The sequence below is a fragment of the Rhinoderma darwinii genome, chromosome 2 (assembly GCF_050947455.1).
Source record: "Rhinoderma darwinii isolate aRhiDar2 chromosome 2, aRhiDar2.hap1, whole genome shotgun sequence".
NCBI lineage: Eukaryota > Metazoa > Chordata > Amphibia > Anura > Rhinodermatidae > Rhinoderma > Rhinoderma darwinii.
The window spans coordinates 457,072,460-457,100,140 of NC_134688.1; the positions used below are offsets into that span (position 1 = coordinate 457,072,460).

The window sequence follows — 27,681 nt, forward strand, 5'->3', positions numbered from 1 at the left end:
ACAAAGCCTCATACGGCTATGTCAACGAAGAAACGCAAATTAAAAACTCAAATTGGCCTGGTCTTTAAGGAGTTGAGAAAAACCCACGCGTTAAAGGGTCATGCACAAGAGTGTATTACAGCTGTAGGCACGAACCATAGATTTATAGCCAAGCAGTGGCGTAACTACCGCTGTAGCAGCCGTAGCGGCTGCTACGGGGCCCGCGGCATGAGGGGGCCTGTGCCCCCCCATGGCCGGAGGCTCCGCTAGCAGCCGCTGTGGCTGCTACAGCGCAACGCCACTGAACACTACGGCAGAGTGGGGTGGTATCTCCCCGCTCTGCCATCAAAGGGGTTGTTCCTAAAAAAGACATGTGTCGACTTGTGTCGGCAGCCCTGTAGAAGTGAATTGTGCACCGGTCGCTCTTGTGCGCATGCGTGATTATTGAGCTGCGCAGACCCCGGAAGTCCGAGGTTTCTCATGGAGAACTTCGGGGGACTTTCGGTCCCCCGTTCTCCTTATTGCTGCCAGCGATCACGCATGTATGCCCTGTCCTCTTTTGGGAGGGGTTTGGCGCTGTATGGCGTTATCTACAGGGGGGACTGTATGGCGTTATCTACAGGGGGGGCTGTATGGCGTTATGTACAGGGGGGCTGTATGGCGTTATCTACAGGGGGATGGCGTTATCCACAGGGGGGGCTGTATGACGTTATCTACAAGGGGGGGCTGTGTGGCATTATCTACATGGGGGGGCTGTATGGCGTTATCTACAGGGGGGCTTTATGGCGCTATTTACAGGGTGGCGGGCTGTATGGTGCTATATACAGGGGGCTGTATGGCGTTATCTACAGGGGAATCTATAGGGAGGCACTATCTACAAGTGGGGGTTGTGTGATACCCAGGGAAGCCTCAGTCAAAAGTTTTCTATGGGGCCCAGTCTTTCCTAGTTACACCCCTGTAGCCAAGGATTGCTTTGGTAAAGGCTTTCCTGATCTCGACCTGTTGTATTTTAGGATCAGGCCATATTCTTCAACAGGGTTGGCCGTTGCAACGAGCGCCGATCAACGAGACAGATCGTTGATCGGCACTTGTTTGCTCCTGTCACAAGGAGCTATGTATGGGGACAAGCGCTCGTTACTCCGATCGCTCCTCCCCATACATTATTATCATGTCAGCAATGCATCTCTTTGTTTACACAGGGAGATGTACTGCCGACAACGATAATACGATTAAAACGATACAACCAGCAGATGAACGAGCGTTTGCGTGTTCATCTGCTGATCTCTGCCCTTTTTACACAGGGCAATGATCAGGAACGAGCGTTGTATGAACGCTTATCTGACCGATACAGTAAAGCAATAAGACACACTGCACTAGTGGAGAGACTGATGCGCTGCTTGGATGGTGCGCTAGTATTCATATGTCTCTTTCATAGTCTCTTCATTTGTCATTTCTTTCTTCTGTCCATAAGGTTTGCATGTTCTCACTGTTATAAATAACTTACATTCCGCTTTATTTGCATACAGTGATGAGTGGAAGTAAAGCAGCTTCAAGATGAGAAAACTCCTCGCTCTCAACATTGTACAAATACCTGATTTATTCTTCTCGGAGCTCACACAGGTTCTTGTGTTACTTTTGTCTTCTTCTTTTCGATGCATATTTTTTTAAAAATTGATAGAAAAGTTAAATATAATTATTGTGAATGTAAAAACAGATCTAAACAGCACAAAATTATAATTTAAGCAAAATGTAGAGAAAATGGAATATTGAAATCATAGATGGGAATGAGCCCTAAATAATCTTTATTAAAAGCTGGCCATAAATCACAAGTCTGCTGAACCCACCAATAGATGGCGGGATTGGCCAACAATCTCATGTGTAAGGGGCCCACAGACTGCAGGTGTCCAGGAATGAGGGATTTGGTATATTGGATTTCAACATTCCCAATCCTTTGTTTCTGTGGAAGATAAATGGCTGATATCTTATTCATGGAGTATTATACATGGTACAAGGTAGATGGGGGCACTGGTACCGATTTTGCATTTGGGCTCAAAAGGTTCAAGATATGCCTCTGTGTAATTATCTATCTATCTATCTATCTATCTATCTATCTATCTATCTATCTATCTATCTATCTATCTATCTATCTATCTATCTCATATCTATCTATCTCATATCTATCTATCTATCTATCTATCTATCTATCTATCTATCTATCTATCTATCTATCTATCTATCTATCTATCTATCTATCTATCGTATGCGCCACTTCACATTATAATTGCTGTGATTTGCTGGGTGAGCTCTTGCATGTAACTGGAGGCAGCTGGCGATGTAGTTAGGCTCATTCACTGCTCTTCATATGAACATTTTCCTCCCCATTGCCCTCTCCATGATGATTGTGCAGGTTATCTGGAATATTCAGATTTATCAACATGACGGCAAAAAAAATACCCCTAAAAAAGACTCCAGTACTTATAGCTACAAATGAGAGGGGTTGTCTCATGACATATGGACGTAATATAGTGGGGTCCCTCTCTTGGGACTTCCCTCTATGAGGCAGAAGGGAAAGCTGCACTGTATGAGCCGCATTCATTGGTCATCATTTAATGCAGGGGAAATGTATAGCCAGTTGTGGCTTCCCCCGGGGATAACAGGTGATTGCCGGGGGTTATGGAACTGGACTTTTATATATAAAGTATTTTTAAAGGATATGTGTTTCACCTGTAAAAACTGCGCGGCCAATAAGTCCATCACAAAACGTGATAATTTGCCGCAGTTTCTCACCACACGGCACATTATTACAATGTGTAAGCACAAGCTAAGCCCTTATTCAGACTATCGTGTGTCAAATCAACTTTTCACGGACGATTTGCACCCGTGCTGGATGCGTTTTCACGGATCCCTCTTAGACTTGAGTCCATTGAGGGATCCGTGAAATTGAACAAAAATAGGACGTCCTATTTTTTCACTGCCCGTTAAAAGAATGGCTGTGTGAATAGCCCCATAGAAATACATGCTCTGATAGCTGTACTGTAACGACCCATGCACCTGTAGCATGCTTTCATATATGCTGTTTTACATCTTTACGGAGGTATTCTCCCCTAGAAGCATCTGGGCCTTCTAATATTAAGAAGGCTACATTCTGTTTTTTTGTTCCTATAGTGAAAGATTCAGCTTCATATGGTCAAGGATCTACTTACTTGTATTGCCTTCTGAGATCTGGGTGGATTTTGGAAAACCCCTTTAGGCCTTGTTCACACAGTGCCAGATATGCTGCAGATTTTGCATGCGGTTTTTAGGCCAAAACCAGACTTGGATCCAGGAGAGAAGACCTGTATCATTTTCTACTGTTTAGTTTCCCTTTCTGAATTTGGCTTAAAAAATCCATGCCAAATCTGCACTGTGTGAACAAGACCTTACTGTACAGGAAAATATATTCACAGTCTTGGAAAAGGCTGTTTTCAGTGCCATGGCCACTGCTTCTCCTGCCACTGATTCCATGGGTAGAAAGAACCCACCCATTGAAACGACACATCACATGACAATAGCAGCCAATCATGGCACGGCCCTGTGATATTGCATCAACAGGGCTGTGCCATAGTCATGTGATCTCAGATAACGCCTTTACCACTTTCCTGTCCTGTTTCTTTGATTTCCTCAGTGACATGCTGTAGTTGTAGAACGTTTTGTTTTTTTGAAGGACAAGCTGTATTTTTCAAGGGCACCAGTTTTGCGTACATGTAATTTATTGATTGACTTCAATGAAAAGTTTTATGGGAAGAAAAAAAAATTTAGCCCTAGATTTTCTTCGATATTTTATATTTACCCCATTTGCCGTGCGGTAGGTGAACACTTCTATATAATACTCTGAGATCAATAAAAAGCTTGTATCTAGTTCCTTTGACAGGATAAGCAATCTAAGGCTTCGTTCACATCTACGCCGGAGCTTTCCGTCAGAACGGGACACTGAACAGACACAAACAGGACCCAGATGTGAACGAAGCCTTAGAAAAGTGATAACTGTATGTGAATTTGGCCCATATCATCAGGAACATATGTAAGGGGGGATTGCACAGATTCCGATGTCACTGTCTCTCCTCAGGAGGACATGGAGTTAGGATAAACGCCGTCACTATAAATTAGTGTTAATAAGATGTTGTCTGTATTCATTGAGTAACGAACGCACAGTCCAAACGACTGATGGGCCAGCCTTCCTGTTGTGACAAAAACAATTAAAGTGACGAATGTTTGATGTGATGGAAGAAAGAAGGATTCCTGCAGTTTGGCTCCGTGTTTTCCCATGTGGTTTCTAATATTCCCACAGATTTAGGCAGAAAAAAAAAATGCTTGGGATTTATTTGAAATTCCTCTCTCATCCCCATTTTAGTTTAAATATAGATATTGTCTACCAAAAAAGTCGAGTTAGTTTGTAAATACTTTGCTTGTTTGTTTTTTCCTAATGAAAAGGTGAGCACAGAGTATCCTGCTCCTGGGTCAGTCAGCAATCAGCTGTAATCTGGCAGAACCTAGAAGCAAGTTTTGAAATTGCCTGCAGCTCCACCACAGGGGAAATAAAGAATTACACAATTCCCCTTGAAATCAATGGTCTTTCTGTGTAATGCGTAGACATCACCGGTCCTCCAGAGAGAGAGAAACTCTCTTGTAGCTGCTCTCTGCTTTTGCTAATAGATGCTGATCCTGATCTAGAGACCTCTCTCAGTGGCGTAACTATAGGATAGGATCCTTAGGATAGGCCATCAATAGCTGATGTGTCAGACTGCCGGGACCCCCGCCAATCACCTGTTTTAAGGGGGGTGCAGCGCTCGTAAGAGCACTGCTTCCCCTTCATTCCGGTCACTTGCTGACACTGTGAATCGCGGCTTCCCCTTCATTTCGGTCACTTGCTCACACTGTGAATCTCGGCGATTCACATTGTGAGCAAGTGACCGGAATGAAGGGGAAGCAGCGCTCCTACGAGAGCTGCTCCCCCTTCAAAACAGCTGATTGGCTGGGACCCCGACCCATCAGCTATTGATGGCCTATCCTGAGGATAGGCCCTTCAATTTTTAGGGACTGGACAACCTCTTTAAAGCTACCATGTGGTAGGCTTAGATACAGCTCCCATCAGACAGTATCACACATGGGCCCTGTATCTAAGCCTACCACATGTGTTACTAATGTTATTTTGTGTTTTTTACAGGTTTGGTTGTTGGACTATGTCAGATTCGAGGACTACTTCGATGACTGTTTTTTTTATTTTCAATAAAATGGTTAACGAAAAGTTACTTAGTAATGACTGCAGGCTGAGTGACAGCATCCATTAATAAGGCAGGGCTTAGTCTTAGCCAGTGGAGAGGCTAACACTATCCCCCATTATTACCCCAGTACCAACCGCCACCAGGAGTGCCGAGAAGAGCTGGGTATGATCCAGTACCTGACCATCTGTAGGGATGGTCGGATACTGGGGCGGCCGCAGGCTGGTATCATTAGGTTGGGAAAGCCCTAAAACAGTGGCCCTTCCCACCCTGGTAATGCTTGCCTGCTGCTGCTGTGTTGTATCTGGCTCGTTATGAAAAATGAGGGGGACCCGCATCATTTAAAATAAAAAAATACAAATAATTTGAATAAACTATGTGGGTCCACCTCATTTTTCATAACCAGCCAGATACAACATAGCAGCAGCAGGCCAGCATTACCAGGGTGGGAAGAGCCACTGTTTCTGGCCTTTCCTAGCCCAAAAATACCAACCTGCGGCTCACCTAGTGCATTGTACCCGGCTCTTCCCGGCACCCCTGGTGGCGGTGGGTAACGTGGTAATAATGGGGGGTTAATGTTAGTCTCTTCACTGGCTAACATTAAGCCCTGCCTTAGTATTGGATGTGGTGAATCAGCCAGTGGCCATTACTAAGGCGGTAGAAATAAAGTTTAAAAAAATACAAGGACATAGAAAAAATATTTTATTGAAATAAAAAAAAACACACAGTCCCCGTTAACCATTTTATTGAGAATAAAAAACAAAACACAGTCATTGAAGTAGTCGTCGATTCCGAAGTAGTCCAACAACCAAACCTGTAAAAAAACACAAACACAAAAAAATTAGTAACACATACAAAAGCAAAACATTTCTTATGCTAAGGGTATGTTCACACGTAGTCAACCAAAACGTCTGAAAATCCAGAGCTGTTTTCAAGGGAAAACAGACCCTGCTTTTCAGACGTTTTTTACCAACTCGCATTTTTACCAACTCATTTTTTTACCAACTCGTTTTTGGAGCTGTTTTCATTGGAGTCTATGAGAAAACAGCTCCAAAAACGTCTGAAAGAAGTGTCCTGCACTTCTTTTGACGAGGCTGTATTTTTACGAGTCGTCGTTTGACAGCTGTCAAACGACGACGCGTAAATAACAGGTCGTCTGCACAGTACGTCGGCAAACCCATTCAAATGAATGGCCAGATGTTTGCCGACGTATTGCAGCCCTATTTTCAGACGTAAAACGAGGCATAATACGCCTCGTATACGTCTGAAATTTGGCCGTGTGAACATACCCTTACCTTTTCTGGGTCCAGCGCTGGAGCCGCAATGTCTTCGAGCTGGGCCCTGTATCTAAGCCTATCATATGTGATAAAGTCTGCTGAGCCACTGTATCTAATGGGTAATGGGGGGGCACATGTATTGGGGCTATTGCCCCTGACGTTTTAAGGCCTTAGTGACGACCCTGGTTGCTAGTGCTGCATCATTGGGTCACTTAGGAGACCCAGCGATGCAGCTGAAAGCTGCAGGCCGTCGGCCAAGAGAATAAGTTTGGGGGGGGGGGGCCCTGACCCCTCTGTTAAATCAGAATTGCCAAATAGGGCATTTGAAAAGGGGATTTCTAAACCAGGCATTTCCTTTTAACTTGTACTGATTTTGAGTTTCAGCCTGTATTAAGGTCCTTTTACATGGGCCAATGATCGGGTGAACAAGCGTTCACATGAATGCTCGTTCCCAATTATTGCCCTGTGTAAACAGGGGAAAGATCAGACAAAATAAATCGGGGATTTGCTGCCGACATGATGCAAATGCATGTGGTCGAACGATTGTAGTAACGATCGTTCGTCCACATACTAAACCATGATTGCTTTGTTTGAAGGGAGCAGACAAGCTATGTTGTTGATCGGTGCTTGTTTTAAGGGTGGCATACACAGGTGAAATCTGCCCGTGTAAAACTACACTAAGGGGTTGTCTAAAGATTAAAAGTTATCTTCTAAGCACAGGACAGGTGATTACATGCTAACCGGTGGGGTCCAACTGCTGGGACCCCTACTCATCACAAGAACGGGGTTCCCACTCCTCCAAATGAATGTAGCGGCAGGTCACGCTCTGCTGCTCCATTCATTCTCTATTGCACTGCCAGAGATAGCCGAGCGCTGTACTCGGCTATCTCCGGCAGTCTCACAGACAGTGTATGGAATAGCAGTGCACATGCGCGACCTGCCGCTCCTGTTTTCGGGATCGGTGGGGGGCCCAGTGGTCGGACCCCCACCGATTAGCATGTTATCACCTCTTCTGTGGTTAGGAGATAACTTTTAATCTTGAGACAACTCCTTTATTACAGTTGAGTTAAATATATTAGCAAGACAAAGCTCTCTCCTTCCCTAATGGTTTGCAATAATGTATCAGGGCAGGTAAAATTTATCAGCCGGGAGCTCAGCTGTTAAGCTTAGGCTCTGTTCACATCTGCGTTGGGGTCCCATTCTGACGTTCTGTCGGAGGTGTCCGTCAGAACGGGACCCTTGAGGAGACACAAACTGACAGCGATGGAAACAAGAGGTTTCCGTCTCCATCACCATTTATTTCAATGGTGACGGAGCCGGTGCCCCTTGTTTCCGTCGGTGTCAGTTTGTGTCTCCTCAAGGGTCCCGTTCTGACGGAAACCTCCGACGGAACGTCAGAACGGGACCCCAACGCAGATGTGAAAAGAGCCTAAACAGGATTGTCTAGACTGGATACAATTGTAACAAATCCTCAGCTATGAAAAGTAATGTCTGCATGTGTTTTTAGCCTTTGAATGTAAACTATTTTTCAAAAATTCACTGACAGAAAGCGGAGATATTAAAGATTAAAAAATTGAAAGCATAAGCATATTAGAAAATTGTAGAATATTTCATTACACAATGCTTAAAGCGCACCTAACTTTGTTATAGGTGTGTACATGAGGAATAACACTATTTCTGTCCATTTTATGTCTTGTAGCCTGCATTTCTTAGCAGTATAGAAGCTGCAGCAGCATGGAGGACCTCATACAGTAGTAATGGGCAGTGTAGCTGTGAATCCAGCACTGGGCTAAAATATAACACTTACTAGACAAGACAGCAACATGGAAAACATCATACAGTAGTAATGACAGTGTAGCTGTGAATCCAGCACTAGGGTGAAATAGAACACTTAGGGTATGTTCACACGGCCTATTTACGGACGTAAATCGGGCGTTTTTGCCCCGAATTACGCCCGAAAATAGCGCCTCAATAGCGCTGACAAACATCTGCCCATTGAAAGCAATGGGCAGACGTTTGTCTGTTCACACGAGGCGTATATTTACGCGCCGCTGTCAAATGACGGAGCGTAAATAGACGCCCGCGTAGAAGAAGTGACCTGTCACTTCTTTGGCCGTAATTGGAGCCGCTATTCATTGACTCCAATGAATAGCAGCGCTAATTACGGCCGTAATTGACGTGGCGTTCAAGCGCCTGCACATGCCGGTACGGCTGAAATTACGGGGATGTTTTCAGGCTGAAACATCCCCGTAATTTCAGCCGTTACGGACCCCCGCCGTGTGAACATACCCTTACTAGGAAGCTGCTGCTGCTGCAGCATGGAGAACAGTAAACAGCAGTAATGAGCAGTGTAATTGTGAATCCAGCACCGGGGTGAGATATAACACTGGAAGCTGCAGCAGCGTCTCCGTATGTCTTTCTGCCACTCTCTTTCTCTGCTTTTGCTACCCCCTCCCCTTCCCTCTCCATAGACTTCTATAAGCAGCTATAACCTGATCCTTCAGTAAGATGACAGTCCATTTTGTTTTGAAGAAACGGAAGAAGTAAATTCAGAGTTAGTGAACAGTTAGGAGAGGTAGATGGAAAGAGTGATAAATAGAGAAAAAGGCATTTTTCTCTAATAAGATATATTTAAAAGTTTCTTACATTCCCTTGTACTATTGATTTATGCAAAGTTTGTTAAAAAGTTAGTGACCTCAAAAGCTTAATTTCCATATATCAAGGGTTGTGTCATCACACATTGCTCTCCACTTATAAAACTGTCCACAGACGTAAAGATTTTTCCACCAATTGCATTCAATAAAGGTAATTTGACAATGGTAAAATCGTTTTCATCAGAGTAAAATATCAATACTTGAATATCCTTCCAGATAATGAAAAATATCTGATTGATTGACACATAGAAACCTTAATTATTTTTTTTGTATCTATTTATTGTAGGTTCTGTGCTGGTTAATTTCAGAATCTATCTCAATAGGGGGTTGAAGTTCAGTATTTTTTTAACAAAGCTTCAAATCCCCTGTTCCCCTTTACACAGCCATAGAATTAAATGAGTAGCCAAAATAATACAATTATATCTACCTGCAGTCACCACTAGGGGGAGCTTAGGAGTTTACTAAAGACATTTATTACTGAGATCAATGGGATCTGTATAAATCTGCATACATAAGCCCCCCCTAGTGGTGGTGGTAAACAGCCAGAATATTATCATTTAACTTTATGGCTATGTAAATGAGTTGAGCTTGGGAATAGAGGTGAGAAGTCAGAAAAAAATCAGGGAGGAGTAGTTGTGAAATGGAGCTGAAGATCTACTATGGAAGCTGTCAGTAGAGCGGAGAATAACCTTATCCACCCCCAGGTCAAATAAACAAGGCTTTCTTCTATATGATCATCGGAAGGCATAGGAATTCTCCATTGACGTGTATTGTGAAAATAAATAGATGTCAGATTTTCATAGTGTTAAATTTAGCAAGAGCCTCCACTCCCCGCACAGCCATATTCTGCACACTGAGCACTTGGAAAAGTATTTTTCCCCCCAATGTTTAATTGCCATAAGACATTGTTATATAATGTATGAGTGTGGAGGTGCACGAAACAGATGTTTTTCAAAATCGCGAGGCAGGAAATCTGCAGGTCGTGGGCAGAAATAATTGGGGTGATGAGAATATTCTGTACTGCAAATGGCGTGTAGGTGGGAGGACATAAATGTGTGTTTTCAACAGCAGATGCTCTGCTTCTAATATTCTACCTATGTATATATATATATGAAGATTTAGATAACACAATGAATATTGAGCTTGCCTTCACAAACAGCTCAGCCTGCTATAGTTTATTATATGGTATCAATGGTATTGTATTGTACTTAATCACAACTTGTGGGTTTACATGGTGGGTGGAATAACAAGAATCGTTTTATTCCTGGAAATTCCAGAACAACCAGTCAATCATTTGTGTTGTTCATCTTTTATAACATTTACCATTGCAGTAAGGACTCGTGAACACGGCCGTATTACAGATCTGTGTTGTACGGATCTATAATACGCAACCTATTGAAACCTATAACATACTGCTTTCGTTGCGCTTTATATGGCTGAGAATATGGAGGCTGAGAATATGGAGAAAATATACTGGTGGTATGTTCCATGACATGGCACATCATGGAACTATTCCTTTCTTGAGGCACTGCTTATAGGGGAGGGTACGGTGCCATATGGAGGCACCATACAGCAGCACACGGAGTGCCTAGGGCTCCGAAACACAGAACCGCAGGGATTTTGTGTGCCACTGAACAGGCTCCTTGCACATGCCGTTGGGGTTACATGCTACAATTTATAATGCTGATTGCACATATTTAAATGGGACTTGTGACATATTTTTCTTTATTATGTCAACATAGGGAAGTAAATACATCCTATAAATAATATTATTCAACTAGTCATCTGCATTTTCTGAGTCATATGCTGTCAATAAGAGACCTCCATGAATCTATGAGTCTACTGTATATATTTTTGTGGGGGTTAATGGTACAAAATAGGAAGTTATATTTGACTCTTTGCCAACCCTATTGACACATGAAGGTACCACATCCTGGTATGTGACACTTTCATTTTGGGAACTCATCTAGAATAATAACACCTATCATCCGGGTTTTTTCTATTGTATTTCGTGCAAATTTTCAATTAACATGAATCAAAAAGAAACAAGCAACAGGGAGTTGGGGGGGGGGGGTACAGGGCAAAGGGAGAGTCAGTGGATGGGATGAGGTGATTGAGTTAGCCCATTCGGTGGTATCATGGTTGGGCCTCATAGTGTGAGAGAGGGGTTGATGTTGAGGTATCCACCACTGGGGGTAATATATCAAAAGTTGTACATTTTGACACATTCCATATTTGCGCTAAAATGTGTGACTTTTTGTTTTTCTCGTCACTTTCCGAAAGTGGTAAGACAAGTGGCAGGGCGGGGGCAAGTCCAAAGGGGGCAGGGCCTCTGCCAAAATGACAGATTTATCATAATTTATGCCAGAAAATGGTGTCAATTATAGCGCAAGTCTGTGAAGATTTGCATTTCTTTCACCCGAAAAGCCAAAGATACACCAAATTTATTAAGAGTTGTGCACCTCTTAATTAATTTTCCGCTTTTTCCACCAACGTAAATGAGTTTAAGACTGGCATTTGAAACGCCAGTCTTAATATCTTCCCACAAGGTGTTTAAAGTGGGCACAACTGTCCCTTTAAAGGGCAATGCAGTCCAAGGACCGTGGTATTCAGCCATGCGGTGGTGTGTTGGAAACACAATGCTATGTCGGCCATAGAACTTCGTCTATGTATAGAAAATTGGTAAGTGTCTATAGCAGCAGAGAAATAAAAAAAACAGGGGGTGGGGGTGGAAAAGACCTGCAAATCGGGGTAACTCCCGTCAAGTGTGATGAATCCCAATTAGGGGGGTAAGAGGGAACATCAGTCCATGGATATAGGAGGGTGGTCCCCAATAGATTGTTCTAAATAAAACAGGTTTTGATGTGGTGTTTAATGTGGTTGGGTAAAATACAGATAGTTGGTTGCCCAGTCAGAAAAAAATTCTTGAATCTTTTTGGAAGTTAAACTCGACCCAGTATCATCTGGATTTTTATGGACTACAGCGCAGTTTTTGGTTTGGGATAAGTAGCTGTTTTGCGAATGATGTCTATATCCAAAAAAGAATAATGTAGAACATCGCTGACCACAGCAACAAAAGAAATGCTGGTTCTTCATTGTTGTGCCAGGCCAGTTGTTATTTACTTAATACTTCCAGGAAGCAGCTGGGATTCGTACAATGGTGGAGGTCTGGTTATATAATTAACGGGATGTCTCCCCAACCACAAGTTTATGATCATCTCTTCAATCCGTAAAGGAACCGTGACCTGAGATCCAGTATATAAATGAATAAAGTATTTCTCACAAAATGAAGGAATCAAATAAGACAGACAGGGAATTTGGGTGACAACCACTATGAGAGCTGGAATGGCGGCCATATTGGTTGCCCCTACAACTGCCCCTTTTAAAGGGGTTTCCCATTGAGGGACGTTTATGACATATCCACAGGATATGATTACATGGTCGAGTTACGGAAACAGTGTAGCATGCGAGCTAAGCTGTTTCTGTAACTACTATTCAGTTCTATGGGAGTTACGGAAACAGTGTAGCTCAGCGAGTAAGTCTTTGCAATCAACTATAGTCGGGGGAGGGACTTTCTTTTAAGTACTGGATGTCCTGAAGGAACAACCTATTTAAGGGCAACTTAAGAACAATTTACTTTTCGGCACTGAACACTATTGTCTCACCACATGCCACTTTATCAGCACACCATTGCACCAGATCATACTAAATTCCAATGAGCAGATGTTCAGGGGACGTTCTTGGCTATGCCATGTGGCCCGCCTCTGCTTACTTTGTCATACCCCTGACTATAGCCTGCCTGGTAATTCTCAGTAGTTCAGTTTGGGACAATTCTGTGTGTGCTGAATTAGCAAGATATACGGACCTTTGGGTGCCAGCTTAATGGAGTTTAAAAGTTTCACTTTTTTTTTTTACTTTTGTTGTACGTGGTAAGCTGGCTACCTTGGGTTGACTCTTCTTTTAGCCTGTATTCACACATCACGTATTTGTTGCAGATTTTGGTCCCAATTTTTTTAGCCAAAGCCAGAAGTGGTTTCAAAAGCAAAGGGAAATTTAAAGGAAAAACATATACTTCTTCCTCCTGAATCCACTTCAGGCTTTGGCTCAAAAATCTGCAACAATGATGATTGAATACAGCCTAAGGCCAAATGCACACGATGCGTATTACGTGCGGATTTGCCGCTCTTATTTTCGTTTGGCAAATCCGTAGCGCAATACAGTACCAGCAAAGTAAATGAGATTCCAAGAAATTTCATCTACACGTTGCAGATTTTTTTGCGCGTAAGTTGACCTGCGGTGCGTATTTTAAAATCTGCAGCATGACAATTTATCTTGCGTTTCCGCTTGCGAATTGCATGTGACTAGTTTAAAAAAAAAAAACGCACCAAATTTTGCAGCATAACCCGCACCTATTTCCGCATCGAAATGTAAAAACCGCACATAAAAATGCATAAAAATATGCCTTATTAGGTGCGGATTTTACCTGCAGAAATACCTGCGGTTTTGATGCAGATGTTCTGCAATGTGTGCATGTAGCCTTAGGGGATTGTCCAGGAGTTTAAAAAATTAGTCTGATGGTAGAAAATATGATAAAAGAAAATAATAACCAGTGATTCCGCGCTGCTCCGGCGGCGACAATCCTTGATTACTTTGCTACGGCGATGACATGCTGTACATTCACGTGACCGCTGCAGCCAATCACTAGCCTCAGCGAGGATGCTTGCATGCACTGCACGACACCGCTGCACCGGTCACGTGGATGTACATGACGTCATCACTAGTAAACAAAGACCAGCGGGAATTTAACAGGTGACTATTGTTTGTTTTTTTTTCATTATCCCATTTCCTACTGTCAGGCTAACTGTTTAAACTCCAGGAAAACCCCTTTAAAGAGACTCTGTCACCCCATTATAAGTGCCCTATCTCCTATATAATGTGATCGGCGCTGTAATGTAGGTGACAGTAATGCTTTTTATTCCGAAAAACGATCTATTTTAAACCACTTTATGAGCGATTTTTAGCTTTATGCTAATTAGTTTCTTAATGCCCAAGTGGGCGTGTTTTTACGTTAGACCAAGTGGGCGTTGTACAGAGGAGTGTATGACGCGGACCAATCAGCGTCATGCACTTCTCTCCATTCATTTACAATGCACTAGCGATATAGTTATATCGTTATGTGCAGCCACATACACAAACACTAACATTACTGCAGTGTCCTGATAATGAATATACATCACTACCAGCCTGGACGTGATGTGTATTCGGAATCCTGACACATCTATAGCGTCTCTGTGAGATTTACAGCAAGGCAAGCGTAATCTCGCGAGATTACGATGTAACCTGTCATTTCAAACAAGATTACGCTTGCCTTGCTGGAATCTCACAGAGACGCTACAGACATGTCAGGATTCTGAATACACATGACGTCCAGGCTGGTAGTGATGTATATTCATTATCAGGACACTGCAGTAACATTAGTGTGTGTATGTGGCTGCACATAACTATATATCTATATCGCTAGTGCAGTGTAAATGAATGGAGAGGGGTGCATGACGCTGATTGGTCACTGATTGGTCAGCGTCATACACTCCTCTGTACAACGCCCACTTGGTCTAACGTAAAAACACGCCCACTTGGGCATTAAGCAACTCATTAGCATAAATCTAAAAATCGCTCATAAAGTGGTTTAAAATAGATTGTTTTTCTAAATAAAAAGCACTGCTGTCACCTACATTATAGCGCCAATCTCCTTATATAGGAGACAGGGCACTTATAACGTGGTGACAGAGCCTCTTTAAGTTTATATACAACTAGAGAATCTATAGAGAAATTGAAGTAAAAGGTTCACAGATTTTTTTTAGTCGTGTGCAGCACATGGAACAAATCACCACGAGGTATCATAATTCACTAATGTGCAAGGCAACAAAAACTTACAGCACAGCTATGCAGAGTGGACTGTAGTGGGAACAGCGATACCCAGCGCTGGCATCATCTGTAGAGCCCGTTACCATCCCACCTACTTGTTTCCATCCTATATATCATTGCGGAGCAGCGAAGGATTGAGAAATTTGCAAAACAACTCATTTCGCCCCATTTTCTTTGTTTTACTTTGAATTTCCTCCCGGTCAGGCAAAATAGCGAGGAATCAAAACTGATTTGATCAGCAAAGTGTCGGCTTCTTAGAGCCGGCCCAGATGATTGATGTCAGTCTGCGGATAATAAAGGAATCAGCCAAAGGATAAACGGCCAGAACAGCCGGAGCTCCCCCAGCTTGTCATGTCACTGGTTTCACGCTATCTCCAAGGAATAAAGAATTTATGGAACAAACCAAGCAGAAAACAAAGGAACAGAATAGTTGTAGTGACAAAGCAAAGCACCAAGGTAATGAATATCATGTCCCAGACAGCAAAGCCGTCCTTCACAAGATGTCCCACTTCACATCACACGCCATATAGCTAATAGGTCAGTTTACACGGGCCAATGATCGCTCATCGGCTGATCGGATCTTTTATGCGACCATAAAAATGGTCGCCTGTTGGCAGCACATCTCCCCGTGTAAACAGATGACGTGCTGCCGACAAGATGCTCATGCGTGGAGACGGACGATCGTAGTAACAATTGTTTGTCCCCATACTTCCGATCATTGCTCCGTTTGCAGGCTGTATTGTAGATCAGGTGGTAAAATACGGGTGCATATCTGCCCGTGGAAGGGTATGTTCACACGCAGAGTCAAAAACGTCTCAAAATACGGAGCTGATTTCAAGAGAAAACAGCTCCTAATTTTCAGAAGTTTTTTGTGGCACTTTTCGATTTTGCGATTTTTCTATAGAGTCTATGGAAAACGGCTCCAAAAACGTCCCAAGAAGTGTCTTGCACTTCTTTTTCGCGGCCGTTTTTTTACGTATAAAAAAACGCTGCGAAAAACGCTCCGTCGGAACAGAACGCCGTTTTCCCATTGAAATCAATGGCCAGTAGTAAGAATCGTTCATCCCCATAAACACAAATATAACAGGATAGGTGATAATTGTCGGATCGCTGGGACGCCCACCAATCGACAGTACGGGGGTCCTGGACCTCCAAATCCTCCTCACTGCGCCCCATAGTGAAGAGCTAGAATGGCGCGGCGGTTAAGCATGTGCCCACCACTCAATTCAATATCTATGAGAATGACACCGTACTTGGCTGTTTTTGTCATTCCCATAGACTTTCAATGGAGCAGCAGCGCGCAACTCGACCACAGCCCTCCTCACTGCGGAGGGACAGGGGGTTTTGGACCCTGTTCGTGTGATCGGTGGGACCCCCCAACGATCAGACAATTATGCCCTATCCTGTGGATAGAGGATAATTGTTGATTCTGGGAATACCCCTATAAATGGGCCATTTGGTTTTCAAGAACTGAGTTTGAAATTCCCCATTGAGCCATTCAGAATTAATGGAGGGGTGTCCTCTCTCTCTACCTGGAGGACCTGGAGTGTCCATGCATTCATATAGACAGCCCATTGACTCTAACAGGCAGCATGTAATGCTTCATTTCCCCTGTGGTGGCGCTGCAGGGGAATTGAACACTTGCTGCTGGGTTCATTGCTGATCGCTGGAGGTCCCAGCAGTGGAACTGACTGTGATTTGCTAATTAATGGTGGACATTTCTAACAAAAAAGGATTGTAAACAGATGATGACCCCTTTAAGTAGATATTGTCCATCAGCGGGTCACAAGATCTTTCTAAGTGTTCCTGACTGGCCAAGAGGGGTCACTGCAGAGTCACTACCACATAGATATCACAAGATAAATTACTTTTCATTCTGGCAGGACCAAAACAGATTTGGATAACTTGGTTTGAGCAGAAGGACTGATGCCAAGGGCCCAGCCTCCAGCTACCCAAAACTTGAGTAATGTAGTTGAACTGCAACTCTCATCAGTCCAACCCTTAGAGGGTATTTCCATCACAGACATTTATGGCACATCCATAGGAGAGCCACATCCCAGGTTGTCACGAGTTGTCATTCATCTGTGAGGGGCAGCAGTGGCAGACCCCATGTTGAGTTATTTATGGTCAGCAACCTCCATTACTGCAGACACCACGTGTTCTATGTACACACACAACCTCACGTCCTGACTGACAGCCCGATGGGCGGATCCCAGCAGTCATCCACCCAATTAATACGTAGTATCAAACAGCGCGCAAAGGCTGCCTGAGTAATGCTCCAATCTGATTGGCTCAAGTTCTTGTCTACTTCTCTAGACATCCCGCCTCCTCTGTTTCTACGTCACCGAATATTGTTTTCTTATTTTGTCTCTAGATTTTTTGTGCATGAAAGAACCCCGCCCCTCTTCCAGTCATTGGATACATACAAATACGACTGACAGCACGCTGACCAATTAGACTACAAGCTACTATCCCGCCTTCCTGAGCCCCGCCTTCTCCTTTTGCTCTTGCGGTAACAGTGTGTCAATAGCGGCAGTGGCTGGCGGAGCCGGCAGAGGAGAGGGATCTGTGCTGAGCGGCGCTGGGGAGAGACGGCAGACATCAGCAGCCGGGGAAGGGATGCAGCGAGCCCGCCAGGAAATACATGGCTGCAGGTAAATGCTGCTGAATCTGGAATACTAATGTAATAAGAGGATGGACGGATTGTAAATGTATTCAATGGCAGACGTGACTGTCATACTGTATATGCGCTGCTCGTATAGGCGGATACGTGGTGTCCTGCTCCTCTGGTTATACAGTATGGATACAATGATGCTGTCTATGGAGGATCTGTAATAATATAGTAATATATATCATATGTATAGATAGTGCCACAATGTGTGTGTGTGTATATATAAATATATATATATATATATACACACATACACACATGCACGATATGACAGCATCACTACATCTGTGTTGGTATGAATAAAAAAGAAATAAAAAAATATATATATGTATGTGTGTGTATATATATACTTGTGTATGTATTGCTTAAATATACAGTTGTATATATAGATCTATCCCTCGATTATCGCTCCTTCTCCCCTGTCATTGCAAAGCCCTATTTTGAGCAGCGTAAACGCCCCCCCCCCCCCCCCATAAATGTACCCTAACTCCCTGTCATGATCTCAGTAAGTAGCCTGGAGTAGTGTGTGTGTGTGTGTGTGTGTGTGTATATATAATGTATGGGAGAATGAGTCCACTGCCTGCGGACCCTGTGCTTGCCCTTTCTCTGCTCCATATGTGGCCTGATAAGATGAGGGTCATGTTAAGGAGGTGCTCTGGCCTGTATAATGCTGGGGATCTCCTGATGTCTTCTCCATCCTTCCCTGTGTGATGTGCGGCCCGAGCAGCCGGTAACGCTGTCTGCCGTGATGAGAATCCCTGATGATGGTGACATTGCTTCCCCGTAGTGTAATAAATCCCTGCTGGGCTTTTATTCCTGATGACCTTAATAAAAGACGATCAGGCGGATGATGGCGCTAGGATTTTAGGCTGGTATGTGCCCGGGCTGTGTATATAACGTGGCACATGTAAACACTGACACCTGTGCGCTGGTGGATGATCCTCTGTTCTTATTACAGCTCGGTTATAGCAGTCATGTTTATGTGGCACTCGTGGCTGGTCCTAGATTTACTTCCATCAAGTCCGTGGCCGGTCTTCATAGGAATGGATTTAATTTTTGCAGAAAGTTAATGTGAATTTCCTTTTTTCTGGCCCTGGTTTTGTCGGGCCTCTTAAAGCGGTTTTTGGAGCCGGTGCGGAGCCCCAGTTAGCTGATTTGGCCCATGAATGTTGATCTTGGTCTGACGTGCCGTGAATGATTCATATAGACTGGGCAGCTGTCAATGCAGAGGGGGCAGGCTTTGTTTACATACAGGATTGATTGGTCATGTCTGCTTTGTTTACATACAGGATTGATTGGTCATGTCTGCTCTGTATACGTACAGGCGCCCATTGTGTCATATTCTTCCATCGGAATTGTCCGTGTCTGCTTCATATTGATGGGCTATGTAGGAAAGCTATGACTGTGAGGGGGTCCATATTAACTTCATGTGGCCTATGTTTTACTATATACATCTCCATCATCCTATCATGGAGGGGGGTTACTCCGCAAGGCTTTGTCTACATATTCTTTTTGTGGGATTGATTAGTCCTGTCTGCTTTTGTATGGGCCGAACATGTAAAGGGGGTGCCTGACTCTTGGGCTGGGTTCACACACCCTATTTACGGACGTAATTCGGGCGTTTTAACCTCGCATTACGTCCGAAAATACGGCTCCAAAGCGCCGGCAAACATCTGCCCATTCATTTGAATGGGTTTTAAGATGTTCTGTGCCGACGGTCATTTTTTTTTTAAGCGCCGCTGTCAAAAGACTGCGCGTAAAAAAGACGCCCGTGTCAAAGAAGTGCCTGTCACTTCTTGAGATGTAATTGGAGCCGTTTTCCATTGACTCCATAGAAAAACAGCTCCAATTATGTCCGTAATGGACGCTGCGAAAAACGCCTGCACATGCCATTACGGCTGAAAGGAAGGAATAGCTGTCAGAGGAATGACTGCTAACTAAAATGTATGTCCAGCCAAAGACTGTAAACAAATGTAGGTGAAAACAGGAATGTTCGCATTCACGGACAGCAAGCAGAGATCTTGAAAATGGGGAGAAATTGAAACGCAAAGGGAGGAATTTATTAAGACTAGCATTTTGAACGCCAGTCTTAATAGGTAATAAGCTGGATAAGATGCATCAAATTTATTAAGAGGCGCATTCAGGAGCTGGCATAGATTTCCCCTACAAATTACGCCAGTTTATGGTTTAAATGATAGTAAATGTGTTGGGCCTCGTGGCCCTGCCCCTTCTGCAAAGCCCCGCGCAATTTTTAGATAAGTGATGGGAATGGCCCAGAAGTTGCAGTGTTTGATTTTTCTACGCCAGTTGATCATCTTCCCCCCCCCCCCCAAATTATGTTGCAGAACTTTTTTATTATTCAGTGATTAAACTTTATATACATACGTATTAAAGAAAACAAAAAAACATTTCTAAAGGGGTTTTGTAACTTTTTCAACATTTTTTAAAAAACATCTCCAAATCTTAAAATAACAAAAAAAAGAATCAGTACTTCTTCTTTCCCCCAGCAATCCAGAGTTTACTCTCTGGCGGTCCTCCCTTCCAAGGTTTGTTTACAGCCGGCATGTGACTGCAGCCAATCAGAGGTCACAGCGGTCACATGTAGTGCTGCTGGTATCATGGCTCCCATGCTGTGCAGTGATGCGTGGAGTACAACATGTGACAGCTGAACCCTCTGATTGGTTGTAGTGGTCACGTGCTGGTTGCTTTCAAACAAAGATGAGGTGGACTGCTGGATCGCTGGGTGGGGAAGAGGACATGAGTACTGATATTTTATTTTTTTTATTTAAAAAAAAAAAAAAACTCTGACTGATTTTTCTTTGCATCAGTACCAGGATTAGGGGAGAATTTTAGGTTTGCTTAAAAAATAAAAGAAAAAAGTACCGTTTTTGGACATGTCTCCCGTCCCATCTCTACTGTATAATTTGCATTGCTAATTCAAGCTCCTGACTCCTATGAAGTAACGCTCCATCGCGGAGCATCGGCATTTGTCATGGGGGATCTTGCGCCTCTCCTGTGTCCGTTGCACGGATTCACTGTGACTGGTTCGTTATTGTGATACAAAGAGGGTCTTTTTTGTGTTTCACCGGCGTCTGTTCTGCGGTTTTGTGTCCTGGCACTCGCTGTGCTCTGTTACTCTGTGTTCTAGGTCATTCTCTACTGAGGGTAAAAAGGTTGTTTATAAATTGATGCCACGTGACTCTGGTCATCAGTGTAAGGTTGGGTGTACGCGCTGCCGTTCTGTGATGCTGTCCTGCCATCCTATTCCTTTGAGGGTTGAGCCGCAATTTAGATGCCAATGATTAAGTCATTACCAGGCTGGAGACTGGCACAGTAGAGATCACTTAAAACTGTCATGTCTTGTGGTCAGGCCATCGACGTGGAAGCCCGACTCCCCGGCACACCCGCCTATAACAGAACAAAGGGGCTTGCTAGGGCGCAGTAGCCCCTTTTTGTTCCGTGGTGCCAGCACAGCGACACACTCGTCCATACTGCTGGGACTAGCTCAGCCCTGTTCACTTCCATGGACAAAGCTGCAGTACCCGACTCGGCCACACATGCATGGGTGTCGCTGTGTCATTTACTAGTGAAGGGGCCGTGGTGCTCACCATTTAATATACTGGTGTTCTTTTGAGGCCTCACCAGGTCCCGGGTGCCATTTCTTCCTCTGCACCCCATACAGCTACGCCCCTGGCAGGTGGACACTATTTGCAGCGGGACATAATTACGTATGTGATATGGAGATGCTTTTTGGGTGTTTTCTTTGTTCGTTATGGTGCCTCGTTGCTTAATTATCAGCAGATGTTCTTTTGTTGTGGTAATGTTTTTGTTACTTTTGCTACTACAACTGCGTACAATTCTTTATATCCATATTCATTACTAGATCACCAGCTCGAGTGATGATTTATTCCAGGACGGCCTTTTATGATCATTTTGATTAAATCCATTGATCTCGCTGCTTGGCCTTCAGCGTGCCCCTATCTGTTCATCCTGATCTTCCAAATGTCAGACAGGTCTATATTGCTGTGATCCTTCCAATCCCCTCCTGCCATTGCTCTGCCTGTGTAAAGATTTTTAGGACTATATAGAATTTAGGATCCCCATGGGCAACGTCATTCCTGCCCTCAAAAATATCAAAACATATTACTCAACAGGAAATTTCAGGAACTTATATTACCAAAATAATGGTCACCGTTTGTGGCATAATTCGATGATTGGCCCACGTAGGGGTGATACGGAGTTTCTCAATAAAATGTAGCCGGTCACTAACCTGTTTATAAAGCAGCAGGCAGTAGCTGACCCAATACTGCCAATCCAGAGCTACTGAGCATTAAAGGAGTTGTACATAGTAGGAGGAATGCAGCCATGTTTTTCTAAGAAAAGTGCCACACCTGTCCGCAGGTTGTGTGTGGTATTGCAGCTCAGCCCTATTGACTTTAATAAAGCTAAGCTGCAATACCACACACAACCTGTGAACAGGCGTGGTGCCGTTCTGGAAAGCAGCCATGTTTTTCTAATGCTTTAACCCCTTTAAGAATGCCACAATTGGTCACCTACTTGACCTAATAGGCCAAACATTAGAGTATATTTTCTCGCTCCAAATTTGGTGCAGCGTTTACTGCAGCATGTGTATCGATCTCTGCAGGTTCCAGTCAAATGATTGCAACATTCAGGATCCACCCAGTAAAATAGTGTAGTCCTATGACATGACAATCTAACGATATTTAAAGGCTATGTACACCTTTTTGAAATCTAATTATTTTTTTTTTTTATATTATTATTAAAAGTGTCTAGAAAGTTGTACCAAACACGCTAATAAATACTTTTTATTAAAAATAATTTTTGCTTTTTGAGATACAGCTGCTTTATATCCTGTATACTGAGCAGCTGTATGTAGCGCGTAAACCTGAATACTAATCTAAAACTTTCTTGCATGGCCTTTTTAAAAAAAAATTTTCCAATCTTCCTTATAATTGATGCCGTAGAATACATATCAAAATAGCAACATTTTATTTAAAAAATAAAATAAAAAAATTAGCGCACTCTTGTGAGGAACCTTTTTTCTTTCCAGATTTGAAACAAAAACATTTTTTTTTCTTTTTCCAGCGAGCGCGTTTGTTGGTTTAGCCTTAATAATCCCCAATTAATTCCTTTAAGATGCAAATAACATCGTTTAGTATTTGACAAGTAATTACAGCTCGTGATGGCGTAAGTGTCTTCTAATAAATAGTGACTCGACTTCTCCTGGAAAGTGTTGAGTGAGGGGTCTAGACACATGTCTGGGGGTCATCTCTATGTCGGGGGAGGGGCTGAGCCATCCATCACAATGTCTTGTGCGCTTCCTGCTCTGGTCGCATACATTAGCCATGACCCCGATTCCCCTCCTATATAGCCACGTATGACATGCCACTCTGCCCGCTTGCCGGTTACAGTGGTACTTGAGCAATTGTATTGTCCACCGCTCCCTCATTCATTATGGATGACAATTTTCAATGCTCTCGTTGCTGAGTAAATAGCAGGGTGGTTTTGTTAATTGTCCTCTGTTATCTGCCGCTTCTGCGTACTAATCAAGAGTCCATTGAATGCTGTGGGTGAGGGGACTTGGTTTGTACGCGCTGCTTCTCTCAATTTATTATATTGCTCATTTTTCCCAAAGCTTTCACAAAGACCTATTTATATTCATCGCGTTTCATTCTTGATGACTTCTTTTTTTTTTTTTTTAAATTGACTTGGTGCTATTTTTTTATATTATATTCTAGTCCTTGACGGCCGCCCCCTGGGCTTTTTTGTGATGGGTGGTAAGAGGCTTCAATCTTTGAACGTTGTTTTTTAAGGAAATACAAGTAAAGAAAAAAAATTGAATATATATATATATATATATATATATTTATTTTTTTTCCCGCCAATCCTTTGCACTTACGCTGAATTTATAAAACCAATCTGCACATTTTATATACTGAAATTAGCGGTTGTAGACCTTCAAGAATATACATAAAAATTTGGGGAAAAATTGTAATTCTTTCACAATAAAAAAAAATTTAATTTTTTTTCGCGGCATGGGTGTTAAGAGCTTTTCCTATTCTGAAAAAGCATAAGAAACGCTTTGGTACACTACCAAATTAAGAGGTTTAGGGGTTAGGCTATGTTCATATGATGGATTTTTCCTAGAATCTGTGGCAGGAGTCTTAAGGCCCTATTACACAGGTCAATAATCGGCCGGTGCGGCGATCAAGGAGACATCATTGATCGGCGCTCGTTTGCTCCTGTCACACGGAGCTATGGATGAGTATGAGCGGTCGTTAATCTGATCGCTCGCCCCCATCCATTATTATCATGTCGGCAGCGTGTTGTTTACACAGGGAGATGTTCCTCCGACAACGATAATATTTTACTTTTTAAAACGATCCGATCAGAGGATGATTTCCGCAGGGCAATTATCGGCAACGAGCGTTCTATGAACGCTTGTCTGCCCGATATTCGCCCAGTGTAAAACCCCCTTTTGGCTGAGCCTCAGGTTTCTGCCCGGATCTGCACGCAGATTCAATGGGGCCAGTCTGCGTGTGGCTACGCGATGTATTTTTGCGCAGAATCACGTTGTATATGTCATTATTTTTCTCAATTTCTTTCATATTAACAATCTGAGTAATGCGACTTCCGGCTCAAAATCCACATACCGCTTCCGTCATGTGCATGAAGATTATCACACCTCAAAAGCATCTGGGAAAAAAAAGGTTTAAAATACATCTATTAAGGGGTGGAACATACTGTATAATTTGGCACGTTGGGCAACCAATATTTTGCATCCATATTTTGGCTTATTTTGAGCCATGCCCCCTTTTTTTGAGACCCTTTTCAAAATGAATGAAGCTCAAAAAGTACCTAAAACGCATGAAAAAGCCAATTTGAGCTAGTATCTGTCCCGCAATTTGAGCCACAAATTTTGCGCCTTTAACGTCGTATATCTCATCCAATGTATAGGTTTTGCTTTTTCTCCATTTCATGATGTTTGACCAGAATATTCTAAGGCTTCATTCAGACGAGCGTGTCCGATTCCCGCACGTAAAAAACAGTGTTGTTCCTACATTTCTTGTCTGTGCGTTGCTGTGTTGACTTCCGTGTGCTTTGCGTGTGGCATACGTTTATAACGACCGTGCAAGCAATTGATATTTGTGCTGTCCGTGGTTTTCACACATCCATAGACTTCAATGGGTGACTAGGTGCATGACAACGCACCAATATAGGAAATTCAGTGAGTTTTACGCAACGGACACTCGCTGCGTGAAAATTCACGCATGTCTGAATAGCCCCATTCAGTGGGTCCGTGTGTTGTTCGTTATTTCAACGCACTGTACAAGGACTAGTATTACGCTCGTCTGAATGAGCCCTAAGTCGACGTGTTTCATAGGATAGCAGGAAAACCTTTCCCAATGGCCTGCTGTTTGATGAGATTTGCGCCCTTATATTTTATTTATTTTTTATTTTTTTGCGATCTGCTTAAAGAGGCTCTGTCACCAGATTTTGCAACCCCTATCTGCTATTGCAGCAGATAGGCGCTGCAATGTAGATTACAGTAACGTTTTTATTTTTCTTAAAAAACAAGCATTTTTGGCCAAGTTATGACCATTTTTGTAGTTATGCAAATGAGGCTTGCAAAAGTCCAAGTGGGTGTGTTTAAAAGTAAAAGTCCAAGTGGGCGTGTATTATGTGCGTACATCGGGGCGTTTTTAATACTTTTACTAGCTGGGCGGGCGCTCTGAAGAGAAGTAACATCCTCTTCTCTTCAGAACGCCCAGCTTCTGACAGTGCAGATCTGTGACGTCACTCACAGGTCCTGCATCGTGACGGCCACATCGGCAGCAGAGGCTACAGTTGATTCTGCAGCAGCATCAGCGTTTGCAGGTAAGATCGACTTACCTGCAAACGCTGATGCTGCTGCAGAATCAACTGTAGCCTCTGGTGCCGACACGATGCAGGACCTGTGAGTGACGTCACAGCGTGATCTCTGGAGAACACGGCTGTGTCTGCACTGCCAGAAGCTGGGCGTTCTGAAGAGAAGAGGATGTTACTTCTCTTCAGAGCGCCCAGCTAGTAAAAGTATTAAAAACGCCCCGATGTACGCACACAATACACGCCCACTTGGACTTTTACTTTTAAACACACCCACTTGGACTTTTGCAAGCCTCATTTGCATAACTACAAAAATGGTCATAACTTGGCCAAAAATGCTCGTTTTTTAAAAATAATAACGTTACTGTAATCTACATTGAAGCGCCGATCTGCTGCAATAGCAGATAGGGGTTGCAAAATCTGGTGACAGAGCCTCTTTAAATGTGCTCTTCACTTCCAGCTATAGGGGTTTCTATTGAAACCCAAGTGGGTGGAATTGCTAGAGGGGAGGGTTCTATCATTGTCATTGACTGGCAGAGAGAACCTGAGACAGTGAGGGCAGGAGACCACCCTGAGTGAGCTGGTGACTGAGAAATTAGCCCCATGGGAGCGGATATGGCAAATAATGGTAGCATGGCTAGAGGAATGCTATAAAGGGGTTCTTCTGCTTTACATCTATTGCACACGTCCAAGTTTCGGGTCAGTGTCTCGGCCGGATTTCCCGGGACGAACACGGCACATGTGAACTGGACTTCTGCCATCATAGACGTTGATGATGCTAGGAGTCTGACTCCCCACGGAACTTTGGTTCTGTAATGAACAAAATGATACAGTACAGAACCGCAGTTCCGTGGGGAGTCAGACTCCTAGCATCCTAAATGTCTATGATGGCAGTAGTCCCATTCACCTGTACCGTGGTTGGGCTGGGAAATCCGGCCAACACACAGACCGTTTTTCACTGTCCAAACTTGGTCGTGTGCAAGAGGTGTTAAAGGCTATGTAAACCTTTTGAAAGGCATTATTTTATTTTTTTAAGTAAAAAGGTCTATCAGTGTGATTGGTGCTACTTTTATAAATATTTTTTATTAAAAATTTTTACATTTTGAGATACAGCTGCTCGGTATCCTGTACACAGAGCAGCTGTATCGTATGCTATAACCGGAGTCTGTCAGTCCTGACGGCTTGACTGTCAGCGGGTCACACAAGAACCACCTGTAATCTATCACATCTTAGATATGATGGATAACAGGTGGATCCTGATCCCAACCGTCCCGCGGGCCTGACGGGGTGTAGCGAACGATACAGCTGCTCTGTATTGAGAATGCAGAGCAGCTGTATCTCAAAAAGTAAAAATAATTTTTAATCAAAACTATTTATAAAATTGCAACGTTCACACTGATCCAACTTTTTTATAAAAAAAGACAAAAAATGCCTTTCAAAGGTTTTCATAGCGTTTAAACAATCCCTACCTTTTAGAAGGTACATTTGACAATAAGCTCATCAGTGTCCCCCTGGTGGGACCCCCCAGCGATTAGCTGTAATCTGTGGGAATCCTGGCAGTTGGGCCTCATTCACACAAGCGTATCAAATTCACGTGCGTGAATCTGGTCCGTGCGTGTTGCGTTATGCATCAGTGTGCTTTGCGAGTGGCATGCGTTTTTCACGCACTCGCAAAGCACATCTTTTTTTATTTTCTATCGAATTGATGTGCATATCACGCACTGCACGCGGATGTGCAGCGCGTGGTTTTCACGCACCCATAGACTTCAATGTGCGTGATAACGCACCAATATAGGATATGCAGCGGAGTCTCGCTGCGTGAACGGACCCACTAAAATCAATGGGTCCGTGTGCTGCACATGATTTCCTTGTGCAGCACACGGACGTTATTCACTTTGTTCAGTTTCCCTACAGCGCCGCCACAGGGGAAATTTAGCATTGCGCTTTGTCCATTCAAATAAATTGTCTGTGTAGTGCAAGACAGGACAGGTCCCTTTTTTAATTCAATTTTCAGAATACACCAGGGTGGA

General features: G+C 43.4%; 1 protein-coding gene across 3 annotated transcripts in view; it reads left to right on the forward strand.

Moving 5' to 3' along the window:
- The first annotated feature begins 17,616 nt into the window (after positions 1-17,616).
- TIAM1 (TIAM Rac1 associated GEF 1) overlaps positions 17,617-27,681 on the forward strand; it is a 291,994-nt gene continuing 281,929 nt past the window's right edge. For all 3 annotated transcript variants that reach the window (XM_075854541.1, XM_075854544.1, XM_075854548.1), the window contains exon 1: positions 17,617-17,747. The gene's annotated coding sequence lies outside the window, so the exon portion shown is untranslated. The remainder of the gene's footprint in view (positions 17,748-27,681) is intronic.